Raw genomic sequence first — 16,543 nt, forward strand, 5'->3', positions numbered from 1 at the left:
TAAGCTATAATAAAAAAATTAAGTGACTGTTCCTTTGAATAATGAAATTCTACTGTTCACGCATCTAGATTTAGGTCTGATCTACACCTAAAACTTAGGTCAACCTAGATACATCTCTCAGGGCCGTGAAAAATTTCACATCCTGTGTGACGTAGTTAGGTCTACCTAACCCCTACCATAGACACAGGTAGGTGGATGAATGAATTTTTCTGTTGATCTAGTTACCATCTCTTGAGGGGGTGGAAAAACCTTCCTGTCACTGTAGTAAGCATTTGTGCTACAGCAGTGTAGCTGCAGCTGTGCCACTGTAGAGCTTAGATATACCAGTCTGTCAATAATGTAAAATAGAATCTACATAAACTTCTAAGAGTTTATTTTGTAAGTGTCTTTTAGTTCCTAAACAATAGTGGCTGGTAATTTATATATGCATGAAAGGAAAACATAACTGGCTGAGCAAAGCAAGGGCCTACACTCCACTTGATGACACTTCTGCCTATGTGTGACACAATAACTTTTGAACACCATTTCATATCAAAAAGTTTGCAGTTTTTATAAACAGGGAGTACCCGAGCCTTTTACATTTGAAAGAGGGGGGAATGGGAAACACACAGAGCCATAACAGGATGGAAGGGGATGGGGAGTTGCAGGGAGTGTCTGAAATAAAGGTGGGGTGGCACATAAGTAGCTCACCGATGGGTAATGAGAGATGCAAGGAGTCCATGGTATATGTGATAAGCTCCAGACTGTATTTTAAAAACACTCTAAGCAAGGCTTTACCCTGCTCATGGGAGATGTAGTCCTGCCTGGAAGCCTGGCCCATACGGGAGAAGTGGACACGAAGGAACTGAATTACAGCTCTCATGAGGCAATGTGGATTCTGGGGGAAATATTTTGATTTGTAAATTGAAAAAACAGTCTAAATTTTCCACAGAAAGTAGCCATCGTGTGCAAAAAATTGTTTTGTCAAATACCCACTTTTTGCTCAGAAAACAGTTTTGATGGAAATCTTTTGACCATATCCCTAGTCATAACTAAAGCCCCAGTCCTACAATGTGATTGGCTGGGCTTAAAAAAATTATTTGTCTCAATGAGTTTCACCTTCCTCCATTTATTGCACTTTCTCTCAATGCTTTTCCCCATCACACCCGCCTCCCCTTTGCCATAGATTCAGCAGAGGGCTACTGGATATTTGCCCCTGTTTACTTTGATAAGCACTAAGCAGACTTGTGAAATATAATATTCTCTGCATTGCTTTAGTCTAAATTTGTCTTCACCATTACATTTGGTTTTGGTTTCCTTTTCTCTGTCTCTTCAGCCATGCACAGATAAAAGCTCAATTTCTTCAAACAGCTTACTCAATATGAAAAAAAAATACTTAAGATTTGTCTCCTCATTCAATAACTCAGGCTTTCTCCAGGGGTTAGACAATATAGAGCACAGTCACAAGGTATCTACAGTGATGGGTTTCCTTTTCATTGTCTTAAAGCTTCCCAAACAATATACTTATATGCAACATCCCTCTTCCTTTGTATCAGCAGTAAATTCATTTTTCATTTACCTTTACCATTTTTCTTTATCATCTGCCAGCCTTTTAAAGTCAGTAATTACTCACCATAATGTGGTGGAAAACAGCTGAAATCATAAGCTCAATGCTCTGCTAGCTAAGGGGTTTAATATTTGGTAGGTTAATCTCTCATTATATTTGCTAAATTGCTCAAAGTTAAATAACTTCATTCATTTCTTTTATCCTTTTATCTGGCTTTAGCGGGCTAGACCCTTCTTTAGAAATGAAGGGGGCACAAAATAGAACAAATGATCAGCCAAGCTGTACTGTAGTTAAGAAGCAGACCTGTCAGTTAAGGAAGATACTCTGAGGAAAGGTTCTTGCATCTGTAACAATCTGAAATAAATTAGCTGTGAAAAATAATAGAAAGCTTTTGAAATTGGATCAAATAGGACAGAGAGCCTAATCCTGCTCCCAATGAAGTCAACTTCAAATCTTCCCCTTATTTCAATGGGAGCAGAATGTGACCTAACGTTTGTTTTTTGAGGGGATTTTTTTAAACTTCCCAACCCCTGCCAGAATGTTTGCAAAAGTTTTGAAATTATCTTAAGTGAGCATAAGGGCATTTTATTACTTTCTCAAATGATGGTGGGGTAAGAGGAGGAGGAACCATTCTTTCACTCGGAGATAAGGTCTTTTAGGTTCTATTTTGAGTACTGTGATTAAATATATCTATACACAAACTGGAAATATAGTTGGAGTGAGATGGAGAGAAAAGAAGAGATTTCTGAGGGTTAACAAAAACAAACAACCCAACCCTCTACCTAAAAACATACTAGGGCAAAATTCTTCCATCAGAACTGCATAGAATAGCTGACTTCCAGTTTTCAGCTCCTGCTGGCCAAACAATAAATCCATCTGATACAGAGTAGCAGAGCAGAATATAGAAAGAAAACAAATCTTCTATGTGCTAGAGAACTAAAGATCTGAGAAATTTACCCTAAATATACAAATGCATCTTGGGATAAAAATAGACACAGAACTGTCATCACACTTTGACCCATATTTTTTCCATACAGGGTTGTGGTCTACACCTGTGACTTATCTGTAGTGCACCATCTTACAGTCAGACTCTTACTTCCAGCTTCACTAGGGGAAGTTTCTCTTTCTTTGTGTTGCCTACTTGTGTAGATGGGGAACCAGCTTCCAGTGCTGTCTTAACCACTGTATTAATGCTAACTTTATGTCTGATCATGAAGCCCTTATTTGTGTGAGCAGTCCTCATGTGACTAGTCCAATTGACTTCAGTGGAACAGCTCCCATAAGTTTTGCTGAATGAAGCTCTTTTGCGTCTTTGTCCCCTGCCTCTGACTGTTTTTATTTGTATTGCACTATACTGGCTCCTGAGTATCTGACTGATAATCATAAATACAAAAAGTTTCTTTGTTCCTTTTTCTTACATGTGAGTTATATAAATGCAGAAGTAAAACATCCAACTTGGTACATAGGGATGCACTTCTGCAAATATTGCATATTTCACTTTTTTTCATACTTCATTTACAATGAAATTGGTGGTTTTCAGATTCAGTGTAAATGCTGAGGGGAAGCTGAAGGATCTGATGTGAAGGGAGTTGAGAAACAATAGGGAAATTTTTGAACTTGCATGTGGGTGGCGGTCGGTGGAATGGTGATTGTGTATTGTTACTGCTGCGTCTCAGCAAATGGCTTGGATGCGGTAACGATGCTGCCTTTGGTGGGACACTTCAGAGAGTATCAATTCAGGGCAGGTTTCAAAGTAGCAGCCGTGTTAGTCTGTATCCGCAAAAAGAACAGGAGTACTTGTGGCACCTTAGAGACTAACAAATTTATTTCAACATAAGCTTTCGTGGGCTACATCCGGAGAAGTGAGCTGTAGCCCACAAAAGCTTATGCTGAAATAAATTTGTTGGTCTCTAAGGTGCCACAAGTACTCCAATTCAGGGCAGATTGCTTAGAGCAGGGCAGTCACAGCCCAAGGCTGGGGTTTCTCCACCTTTAAGGCACACCAAACCAGCCAGAGAAAGACTTTGGTTTTACCCCACTGGCTAACCATAAGTCATACAAGCAATTCCCTTAGACACTCCAGTTTCCCAGTATCACCACCAGTGCCACTTGTTATGGGGACAAATGGTTATGAAAACCAATACCTCAGTAAAAGAAAAAAGGTTCTTCTGATCCCAAAGGACCAAGCCCCAGGTCAATATACAAGTCAGATCTTACCCACAAATCATGCTGTTGCCAATCCTTTAGAATCTAAAATCTAAAGGTTTATTCATAAAAGGAAAAGGATATAGATGAGAGTTAAAATTGGTTAAATGGAATCAATTACATACAGTAATGGCCAAGTTCTTGGTTCAGGCTTGTAGCAGTGATAGAATAAACTGCAGGTTTAAATCAAGTCTCTGTAGTACATCCACAGCTGGGATGGGTCATTCAGTCCTTTATTCAGAGCTTCAGTTTGTAGCAAGGTTCCTCCAGAAGCAAGAAGCAGGATTGAAGACAAAATGGAGATGAGGCAGCTACCTTTTATAGTCTCTTCCAGGTGGAAGGACACCTCTTTGTTCTTACTGTGGAAAAGTACAGCAGCAAGATGGAGCTTGGAGTCACATGGGCAAGTCACATGTCCATCTATGACTCAGTTTGCAGGCCAACACCATTATTTACATGTTAGGGTACGTCTTCACTACCCGCCGGATCAGCGGGTAGTAATCGATCCCCGAACGCGCTCCCCGTCGACTCCGGAACTCCACTGGGGCGAGAGGTGGAAGCGGAGTCGACGGGGAAGCCGTGGCCGTCGATCCCGCGCCGTGAGGACGCGAGGTAAGTTGATCTAAGAAACGTCGACTTCAGCTACGGTATTCTCGTAGCTGAAGTTGCGTATCTTAGATCGATTTCCCCCCCCCCCCAGTGTAGACCAGCCCTTAGTTTGAACGTTCCCAGGAAAGCTCAGATGTGGATGGGCATCTCCCAAAGTCCATTGTCAGTTAAGTGTTTCTTGATTGGGAACTTACTGAGAATAGTCCCTTCTCAAGAAGCTGACCAAATGCTTCACTGAGGCTACTTAGAATCAAAACACATTGATATACAAGTACCTAACCAATATTCATAACTTCAACTACAAAAATGATTCACACACACAGATAGCATCATCATAACCAGCAAATCATAACCTTTCCATAGACACCTTACACGACAACCTTTGTACAATGTTTGCGGCAAATATATAACAGTGGTTGCAACAATGATCTATACGGTCACAGGTTATGTCAGTAACGTCACAGATGCATGTGGTACAGTCTGGCTGCAAGTGCCCAACAGAGACCTCCTCAAATTAACAACGTGCCAGCTCCAGGTCTGCACTGATGCTTCCCCTATACACAGACAGAGTCACACACTCACTTTGGAGACTTTGAACCAGAGAACTAATTGACTAACTTAAAAAAAAAGAAAAGAAAAAAGCTTGGCATCTATGCACACAATCCTATCCACACAAAAATCAGTGGAAGTTTCGCCATTGCCTTCAGTGGGAGCAAAACTGGGTCCACATAGGCCAGGCATGTGCAATGCTAAGAGCCCTCACAGGAGAGGTATAAGGGCTAACGCCATTGGGCACTCCACATGCTCCAGCGCATACTGCTTCACCTTCCTGATCAATGATGTAGTTAGGTGCTATTAATGTGGTTAGGTGCTAGGCACCTATCTGCATCTTTAGATGCTTAAAAAATACTTAAAAACTGGCCCTAACTGCTGAATAAGGGCTTCATCTTGTGAGGTGCTGGGCATCCTCTACTACAGAGGCAAGCGGACTCAGCATCTGCCAGGAACCAGCCCCCATCTATCTAGCAGATGAGATGTTACCTTTTAGATAACAATAACAAAGATTATATGAACAGCTTTCCCCTGAAACTATTCATAGCAGAATCTTTGAATCATCTCAGATAGAATAATGCCATTGTGTTATGAGAGAGAGAATCTTGCAGTCAAGTCTAAGCCTGTGTCTAAATCAGGCTTTTCTGGCAATAAATCTCCCACTCTTTCTAATACCAATGCAGCTTCTCCAGTGGAAACAATGCTGGGTCCTCTAGTGTGGGCCAGATCCCCACGCTGCTGGCATTTCTTAACACCATGTCACAGAGACCTGCTCTAATGCCTAATATCTATGTTAGGTACTTATCTGGCCTGCATTATCATGCTATCTGAGTGCCTCACAATCTTTAATATATTTATCCTCAGTACACCCCTGTGAAGTACGGCAGGTCTCCTACAGATGGGGAACTTAAGTAGAGAGACTGAATAATTTGTGTAAGATTACACAGGAGGTCTGTGGCAGAGTAGGGACTCAAATCCATGTCTCTGAAGTCACAGGCTAGCTCGCTAACCACTGGACCACCCTTCCTCTCCTTGTTACATATGCCCTTATGTGAAGGTGTTAGACTTTTAGGGTGTGTTGTGATTTTCCAAAAATGCTCAGTGTTGGCCTAGAGCTGTATCTACATGGGGAAATAGCCCCCAAGAGCTATACCACACTAGCTCCCTGTGTGGACTCTCTTATTCTGCACTAAACACACCTTTGTGGACTAAGCTAAACCTCAAAATAGCACTCCTGATGCAGAATAAATGTTCACATGGGAAGCCATTGTGGAATAACTATTCCTCTTTAACTCCATACCCTGGAGTATTTCATAGTAGCTTCCCTGTGTAGACAAGCCTTGCTCTTCTTCTGCTGAAGTCAATTATTGCTTTCTATCATGACATGTTGTCCCTGTAAGACCTACTCCCAAAGGCATTGGACAGAGAAACAAATGTGCGTAGGCAGTCTCCATAGCACTGCAACCAGACGTTCTCACTTCTTTTGCTAATACTTAGCTTCACTTTTCTACTTGTACCTCATCCCTCTTTTGTACTTATAAAAAGCAGAAGAAAGGAATCCATGAGTCCTTCTAACAGTCTGTGGGCAATCCACAGCTTTTACTGTTGGAAGTTACTTACCTTGGAAGTAAAGAATTATGAAGCGAAGGTTATAGAAAGAGATATTTACACGGAAGGGAGGAATCCCACAGTACTAGATTTCTTGTATGAATAATTGTTTTGTCTCTCACTTTGGGTCTGAGTCATACATAGGGTGACCAGACAGCAAGTGTGAAAAATCGGGATGGGGGTTAGGTGTAATAGGAGCCTATATAAGAAAAAGACCCAAAAATCGGGACTGTCCCTATAAAATCGGGACATCTGGTCATACATTTTGTCTTTATTGGGGCCTTGGTAGGTTGAGTGTTACACTACTACCAGATTTGTGGGAAGGGTAAGGGAAAGTAAATAAGGTAATTTGAGTAGTTAAGGTGTATGCTGAAGGAGGGTGCTGCCTGTAGCAATTTGTATGATAGCAATTCTTTGGCATTCAGTCCTGCTTTCTTATCACGCCTAGGACTGTACAATGGGGAAACCAGAATTGTTAAAACTTAGGAAAGTCGATGTTCTATACGTAAATGCATTAGTAGATATTTCATTGCAAAGAATCTGTACATCCTGAAGCTGTGTGGGCTAGTGTTAAAACAGTATGTGCAGCTCTATTCCTAGCTTTGTGTTAAATAACTCTCTGGGCCTCAGTTTGTCCATCTGTGAAATGGATATAATGATTGTCTATCAATGGCATTGTGAGACTCAGTTAATTGTTTATTCTGCATTTAAATGACCAGCAGATGAAATGATCCTTATAGCGCAATGTATTAAGCACTGACCCTGCAAAAATTTACGCACTTAGATAAAATCCATGGCAAGATTGGAGTCTTTCCTGTTACTTTGAATTATGTTGTTGCTGATGTTTCAAGAACATGAGTAAAGGAATTTTCTCCTAAAGAACAAAAGATCAAATGAGAGAGAGATTGTCAGATGTACAGAGTTGAATCTTATATTAATAATAAAATTACAGGTAATATTGAAAAAAATACAGAAAAGTGTAAACAAGCTTGTTTAATCTATGCTCATACCTGTTTAGGGTTCATGGGCTATAAATATTCAAACAGAATATTAAGAAAACATTGGATGATTCTGAGTTTTTGTGGATATACTTGCATTTAAAATTTCAGATTTCACGTTCTGCAAACGTTATCCCATCAGGGGAAAGAAGCAGATCACATGACCTGCGCATCGTTCAATACAAGCCAATATTGTTGAATATCTAATTTCAGACAATGGACGTTATCAATAAAATGCCCACAATGCATTGACCAAGGTTTCTTTGTAAAAATTACTCCCTGAATAATTTTGAGTATCAAATAAATTAGAGTAACTCTCTCAGTTTTTAGTGATCAGAAACAGGAGGAATTTACTTAATAAATAATTTCTCAAGAATTGCTTTTCCAGTTCCGATAACCACACTCTTTATAAGATACAGAACATTAACATCCTTCTGTGTAATAAAACCAATGCTGACTAAAAAAAAATAATCAAGGAACCATATTTTTAATGCAAAGAAGAAATATCTTGGGGCTTGTTTGAAGCTGAGTACACCTCTACCCCGATATAACGCTGTCCTTGGGAGCCAAAAAATCTTACCGTGTTATAGGTGAAACCGCGTTATATTGAACTTGCTTTGATCCACCGGATTGTGCAGCCCTGCCCCACCCCCAGAGCACTGCTTTACCATGTTATATCGGGTCGCATTATATCTGGGTAGAGGTGTATTTATTAATGATATAAATATTTACTATATCACTTGAATGAACAGCAGCAGCCTGAGAGACAACATAAAAAGACATGGGGGAAAGCATTTCCCTCCCCAATCTTGCAATCAAATCTTTATTCTTCCTTCTGATATGTCTAGAGCAAATATCTTTGAAAACATACACTTTGGACATGTTCAATAGTTTCTTTACCTGAAAAGTGATTGATTGATTAATTATAGTACACTGACTATAAAAATCACCACTTTTTTTTAGGGCAAATCACTCAGCCATTGAAGTCAGTGAGGCTCTGTGAGGTGGCAGGGTTCCTGAGCCTGGGCTCCAGCTTGAGCCCGAATGTCTACACAGTAATTTTTAGCCCCACTCAACCAGGCCAGCCGCACCCACGCCATGGGTCTTTTATTCCAGCATAGATTTACCTCAGCAGGCTGTTCCCTGGTTCTGCTTGCAGGATCAGGGCCATGTTTTGCATTTATAATGAGGGCCCCAGGTTCCAAAGTGCAACCAATGAGGATAACTCGACATCTCTGGCCATTTCAAATTTGCTCAAGCAAAGACCACATTTTAAAGCAACAATTGTATTTGTCAGAGCGGCATCCAGCCAAAATTCTAAACAGGTAACCTGGTCAGTTATAAAGGCTAGCTTTGTGAGGATATCTGAATTTCTGGAATTCAAACCCACCAAATTTGTTCAACGAACTAGAAAGCGTTTCTATTTATTGTCAGAAAGAATTAGAAAAATTCCCAGCTTTGTTTTTTTAAGCCTGTGATCAAATAAAATTGAAATGTATTTGGAATCTCCATTACTCAAGATTTGAGATGCTTCTATACACTCAGTTTGTCCATGGACCACAACATTAGAAAATCCATTCATGAAATAACAAATACTGCAATTTCCTAGTGACTCGGTCCTAGAAATGGCCTCATATAAAGCTTCCTTAGTAAAGACGCAGTATAACATGTATGCAGAAAACGAATGTCAGTGTAACGTAAAAGGCTTAAAGGTGATCTGCAAAGGCTTTTTTAAAATGACGTGATGCTGGTAGACTAGGTGGCAGCTCATGCCAAGGCCACTGGGCCTCACTGAACACTGTGAACTGCCTAGCTGGAAACCAGTCTGGCTTGCCTGTTTGTTAGTATTATTAAAATAGATATTCGAGTTATAAGAATGTGCTTAGTGCTTAGACTTTATGAAATGGTTGTAGGACGCTCCATATATTATTCTTACTTATAATACCTGTACCCCATGTAATAAGGTAATACTCAAGTGTTTGCTTTATAACTATACAAATATTTGCTGACTATAACCTCCCCCCCCCCCGCCCAGTGAGGGGTGCTCAGGTGCTCGCAGGCAGACATATAGCACAGTTTGCAAAATGCTGGTTGTCCTAAATAGATTTCTTTATCAGCTGTATTTAATTTGCTTTTTCTTACAGTGCTCTGTGGGAAGGCCATTGTGTGGCTGGACCATGAGGGAAGGTACAGAGCTCTTTCTCTCTGCTAATTTGAATTTGGTTCCTCCCCTAAAAGCTAAGCAAAATATTACATTTGCATTGTTCAGTTGTTTGCTGGCTCTCCCCCAACTAAATTTACTTTTTTCTAATGTAATGATACAGATTTTGACTGTACTTGATTAGAGAATTAGTTTATTTTCCTTGGTGACTAATGCTCATCTGAGCAGTTGTTACACAATTTCCCTCTCCCAGCTATCTCATAGTAGAGTCCCTCTTCTCCTTCCCCATCTGGTAATACTGAAAGTGAAAAATCATCTATGGTGTAAATGTAAACAACCTACTACTGCCTTGTCCCCATCTGGAAGAAAAAGACAACTTACTCCATCTAAAGCTTTAACAAAGTGCATTTTAAACTTTCCAAATCTCTCACATCATTGCAGAACAAATATTGTATAAAGGCTGAGGAAATAGATTATATTCACTACATTGGCTGTTCTATGGCATTGTAGAGAAGGCTCAAGGAGGCAGACCATGTATCCTAGTAGATAAGGTACTGCGCAGGAAATTAGGAGTTGTGGGTTCAAGTCCTGGCTTTGCTACAGATTTGCTGAGTGACCTTGGGCAAGTCACTTTCCCACCCTGTGCCTCAGTTTATCTATCAGTGAAATAGGGATATCAATACTGATCTCCCTCATAAGTCATTTTGAGATCTATGGCTGAAAAGTGCTATGTAAGAACCAGGTGGTTATTGGATGACTATAAATGAAATGGAGAAAAGCAGAAGAGTTTAGGGTTGATATTGCCTGTTCACAGACTAGCGCTCAAACAGTAGATTATGTATCAATTACATTGGCTTTGGGGAATATTATCTCCAGATGATTTTTTTCCCCATGTTCCTCATACCTAATATTCAGGAGCAAATATATGGGGAGCCAGAACAGCTTCAAAGTTGATATACATGTATTTTCTCCACTGATTCACAAGTAGTGGGAGTTCTGAGAAAACTGCACTCACAAGAACATTTGCCATCCACTCAGTATTCCATGATCAAGTCTCTTTCTGATCAAGCTTATTTAAAAAAAAAAAAAAAAAAAAAACACCAAAAAAAACCCAATCTGAACTCCATTGCTGTCTGGCCTGTCTCAAACTAAAACGAAGATCTTCCAATCTCAAGCCTTTCAGCATCATGGCTGAGCATCACCCGAAATTCATTCTAGCTACTATAAAGCTGTGAGACTGCCATAGCTTTTGGAAGAGTGAGTTGGATAAGCAGATACAGATAAAATGGGACTAGAAAGACACTGTGAAGATTTGGAGTTGGTTTCTACTTGGGCCTGGGCATCCAGAAGATAAGATGGCAGCTGCAAAGCTTGTGAATGGGGTACTTCCATTCACAGGTGATTGATTTGTTTCGGCTGAGAAAACATTCAAATTATTTCAAAATACTGAAACCATTGTGAAGATTAAGGCCAATAGCTCCCCTCATCCCACAATAATACACAGAAAGATCGATGCACCTATTCAAAAACAAGATAAAGATCTAGACGATCCCAAACTGCACTGCAGCAATCTAAATAGATTTATCATATCTGGTGATTCCCATTCAGATTTTGAGACGCTCCTAAAAACCAGCTGGGTGTCTCATGAGGCTACCTAGTATGCAAACTACTAAAATGACATTAATAAGTCATTTTGAATGTGAAACGCTAAAAAACAAAAAAACAACAAAAAAAAACCACACCCAGGAAATTTGCTACCACACCAATTGGCTTACAAAGACTGTAAAATGGCAGGAATAGGTGGACTTATTGCTGCTGAGCAGAAAGTGTTTGTTTTCAGAAGAAAACTCACCAAAGACTAAACCAGTGGTTCTCAGCCAGAGATACATGACCTAGGCCCTAGGGTACCAAAAGATATTTGCCTAGTTTTACAACAGGCTATGTAAAAAGCACTAGTGAAGTCAGTACAAACTAAAATTTCATACAGCCAATGACTTGTTTATACTGCTCTATATACTATGCACTGAAATGTAAGAACAATATTTATATTCCAACTGATTTATTTTATAATTATATGGTAAAAATGAGAAAGTCAGCCATTTTTCAGTCATAGCATGCTGAGACACTTGTATTTTTATGACTGATTTTGTAAGCAAGTAGTTTTTAAGTGAGGTGAAACTTGGGGGTACGCAAGACAAATCAGACTCCTGAAAGAGGTACCATAGTCTGGAAAGGTTGAGAGCCACTAGATTAGACCATCAAGGTACCATTTTACTGTGGTCTCATAAACCAGCATCTGTGGCTACTATGTTCATGCAGCTTGTGGAAATGAAGTGTTAGACAATGTGAGTAGGGAAAATGGAAAACACATCTCTGCATAAACCTGTTTTCTAACAATATCAAATGCTAAAGGCTGGGTGGGTATTACATAAAGGGGCCTGATTCTTAGCTATATAAATCAGCAATCTCAGTTGACCTTAGCGGAACTATGCCAGTTTATGCCATCCAGGAGTGAAAGTGAGCCAGTAGGGGCCGGTACGGTGTACCGGAAGAAGCCGGGAGTGGCCCATATGCAGTCCACGTTAAAGGGCTGCCGACGGGGAGGCAAAAGGGGCAGCGACATTAAGGAGGGTCCTCTGCAGTGGCAGCATTTTAACGTTGCTGCCCCTTCTCCCTCCCTCCCCCTTCCCCCCCCCCCCACCCCCGTCATTAGCCCTGCCGATAGAGACCCAATGACGTTAAAGCGCTCCCCCTTCCGCCCGAGGCCCAGCCCCCGTACTGGTAAGAATTTATTACTACTTTCACCCCTGATGCCATCTGAGGATCAGGCCCAGGCAATGTAATCCAGAATAGCAAATCCTAGCACATGTTGCTTAATTGGTCTCATGCCACTATTACTGTATTCATAAATGAGCTAATAATGCCTGACTGCAACTGACATAGGCATGAGTCAAAGAAAAATGAGTGGGCTCATTTGTGACCAAACCTAGGTAAAACTTATCATCTAAGACCCAGATTTCTAGAACTGCATGCACATAATTGTCATGATTTCAGGCAAAACTGCAAACTGCACATACAGATGCCACATATCTGGTCATTTATGTGGAACTGCAATAATTGCGCGTACATATTAAATGTGCAGCTGTGCTCACACTTTCAGAAGCGTATAGCACCTCAGACCTTACTCCTTGATTAAGTGGTTTGCTTTTTGGAAACACCTGTTCCCAAAGCCAACTCAGATGTGAACAGACACGTAGGGCATTTGAAGGCTCCCATACACAACGTGACATTGTTACCTGACAGCTCTGTGTGCCCTTTTGCTATATGCACCATAAAAAGACAGTTGTATGTCATCCATGTGAAGTATTTTCCTGAGATAGGTATATGTGTGATGCGTGGTCCAGGAAAATCTAGGGAAGTAGCTAAAGCCAGGAGGAAAAAAAGTCTGAATTCCACGAAGAGACAAGCTCAACGTCAGCAGGAGCTGAGGTCTGGCATTTTTTGAAAGCTGAATTCCCAGTCAATAGGGCCCAACAACAACTATAATTATGTATGGTTCAAGAAACACCATTATAGATAGTTGCGGTTGACTTATTATTTAGTTGGTTTCAATGGGAGCAGGATTGTCGCCCGATTTGATACATTAATTCATAACTATTAAGGGCCAGACTTTCGGTTACACTCCAGCCTTCTTGCAGATTGGATATGAGCCATCACTTGCCAGCCCTGAGAGAGGGGAAGTCTTCACTAACCTAATGCCAGAAGAGCTGGCTCCTGTACCAGCTGCTTCACCACCTTCCCCCACCCATCCCAGCACAAAGATATGTCAAGAGAAGTAGTAGGTTCATGTCATGGGAGGTAAGGGGTGTGCTACACCAGTCCCCCACTGTCATAAGGTCCCTTAGGGACTCTATGATCAGTGGCATCATATAGAGCAGCCCCTAGCCTGCTCCAACTTGCTCTGGGCTGGTGCACAATCAATGAGCCATTATTGGCTCCCTGACATGCCCCTGCATTGAGCAGAGGTCAGAAGCAGGGGAGAATCAAGCCTTTTTAATTTCATATTTAAAAGGACTAATTATGGTTTCACTTCATGTCCAGGGATCTACAGTTGAATCACACATCATTCGGCTCTTTCATTTCCTGTAATAAAATGGTAAGTGCTCAAATAAAGAAGAAAGTTCAAAGACCCTTTCCTTTAAAGTAGGGGATGGGGGAGTGGAGAGAAAAAAGCCTTCTCTTTAGTTCTTCAGGCTCTGTAACAGGTCTGTATTGATCATTCATTGTCAACATCCTCAGTTCAATGGTTTCTGAAGTCTGTATTTTGATTATATTTAGTAACTTGCAGATTTTTTTTTTGCTGAACTGGCTGCAAGACCCCAATTCCACTGTATTATAAGCATACAGTATGGGTAGGAACAGTCGAAATACTTCTTTTTTTTAATGGCCTATAATCCTGCAATGGGGTTTGGCATCAGGATCATCTGAAGTTTCCTGAGTACAAGGTACAACTGTGATCTACATCTCAGAAAAAAGCTCAACCAATAAACATCAGAAACTCTCACCAATGAGCTAACTCTGCTTCCATTAATGTCAATGGGAGATTTATTGTAGACTTTAATGGGAGCAAATATTTACGGCGTTTGAAAATCCAGCCCTAGAGGTTTTAGCTTAAATTCAGGCTACTAAATCCACATTTGGGCACCTGTCAGCTCCCACTGAAATCATAATGTATCATTTCAAATAGGATAGACAGTGCCACCTTTTTTGCCCTGAGGGGCTTCCCCTCCTGCACAGCTCTCCCCTCCCCCAGTGATTAATTCCCCATGTCTCCATTAGGTATAAGAGCATTCCACAAGGACTAAAATAACGTGGAAGCCATTGGAGCCCTTCAAAACCTGGATTAATCTTCTTCAGGACAAGTTATATGGCTGTTTGTAACTGGCCAGTACATGAATTATTAGCAATCCTTATTTATACAGAATCTTCTCTGTGTCCCACAGGGCCCCATGGAATACCGGCACACTAGCAAGAGATTGGCAGCATGCACAAAGCAGTGAATAAAGAGAATGCTACAGCTGGGCTGCTTCATGTGCAGTCTCCTCTGATATCAGAAACTTTTTCTATTAGGAAAAAGAAGCCAGAAGCCTTCACCTACCAAAAAAGAATCTTTGATCTCCCCTTTTATGTTTTCTTCCCCAACAGGAGCCATGCCAGCATTACAGAAATAGCCATCTGCAAAACAAATTTGCAAGCTAGCCGTGAACACAGCTCGCCTTAGAAAAATAATAAACTTTCACATAAAGGCATGCATGTGGCATCAATTTTTGTGATGTTGCTCTCCCCCCACCCCCACCCCAAAAAAAAAAAAAGAAGCTTGTGTAGAAGATAGATGTCAAAGACATCAGTCCTACACACAACTGTAAATATTTGCCTTGAAAAAGCATGTGGTACATCCTGTAATTCTTGGCTGAGCCTGATAATCTGGTGGCAGCTTAATTGGTTGTTAGTGGACTAAACCAAAGAATGCGTTAAATAAATTAAATAAACATCTTGGGGCCTGATTTCTCAGAGGTGCTGAGCTGCTGCAGTCTTCGTTGGCTTCCATGCGAGTTTTGGGTGCTCAGTACTTCCGTAAATCAGAGCTTTGGCTGGCAATTAAAAGTTAAAGCATAGTTCAAACAAGGTTCCAGTCCCAGAATAAAATCCCCAAACCAAGATTTTCAAAAATGGGTGGCTAAAGTTAGGCTCCTAAACCCTTATTTATATTCCTGAATAATGGCTGGATTTTTCAAAACTGCTGAGCATTCAGCAGCTTCCAATCTGATTAGAGATGACTGTAGGGTAGGTTGGAAAACAATTCTGTTTTGAAAAAAAAAAAAAGACCCTGAGGCTTTAAAATTGATCTCATGCCAATTCAGAATGAGAGCTTTTGAATTTGTTTTTCCATGAAAAAAAATGTCATAGATTGTAAGGCCAGTAGGGGCCACATCTAATCTGACTTGCTATATAACACAGGCCCTAGAATTCCCGCAAAACAATTCTAGTTTGTACTAGAACATATCTTTTAGAAAAGGGTCCAATATTGCTTTTATTGCCAGTAATGGAGAATCTTCCACAAGCCTTGGTAAATTGTTCCAGTGGTTCATAACCCTCATTGCTAAAATTCACATCCTTTTTTCCTGATAGGTTGCAAGGATTTTTAGAACCCAGAAAGCTCCAAATCAGGAGCACAGACTTGAATTTACAGCTCTCATATCTCAGCTAGGTGCCCTCTCATTTTCTATACTGGACCTGGGGGGAAAAAAAATACAGTTTCTACAGAACCAACACACTTGTGCAAAACATTTTTTCCCCCAACCAGCTCTACATCAGAATAGATGCATAAAGGTGGAATTTATATTAAATGGGAAAGGTAGCAAATATATTTAAAACTGAGAAAAGGAATTTTTTTTTAATACAACACATACTTAACCTGCGGAACTCAGTACCACAACATAATATTGATGGCTAGCTGCCAACAGCAAGGATCAAAAAAAGATTAGGCATGTATCCGAAACATCCACAGTTGCAGTAGACAATGCACACACACAAAAAATAGAAGGAATATAAACTCTATGCCTGAAGGCATGAGCCAGCCACTAACAGATGTGGGTTAGAAACTTCTGCTATGGACAGGACGTTCCACTATTGGGTTGCTGGCACCTCCCCCGGACCCTTCTGACACTGACCAGTAACAGAGAAAGGACATTGGACTTGATAAACCAGAGGTTTGCTCCAGTATGGTAATTCCTATGTTCTGGGTCATTATGGTGTACTTGATATCTGGAAAAAAGGGTCTCAATTCAATTTCTTAAGATTAAT

This window comes from Terrapene carolina, unplaced genomic scaffold (genome assembly GCF_002925995.2).
Source record: "Terrapene carolina triunguis isolate 2854851 unplaced genomic scaffold, T_m_triunguis-2.0 Scaffold130, whole genome shotgun sequence".
NCBI classification, from domain to species: domain Eukaryota; kingdom Metazoa; phylum Chordata; order Testudines; family Emydidae; genus Terrapene; species Terrapene triunguis.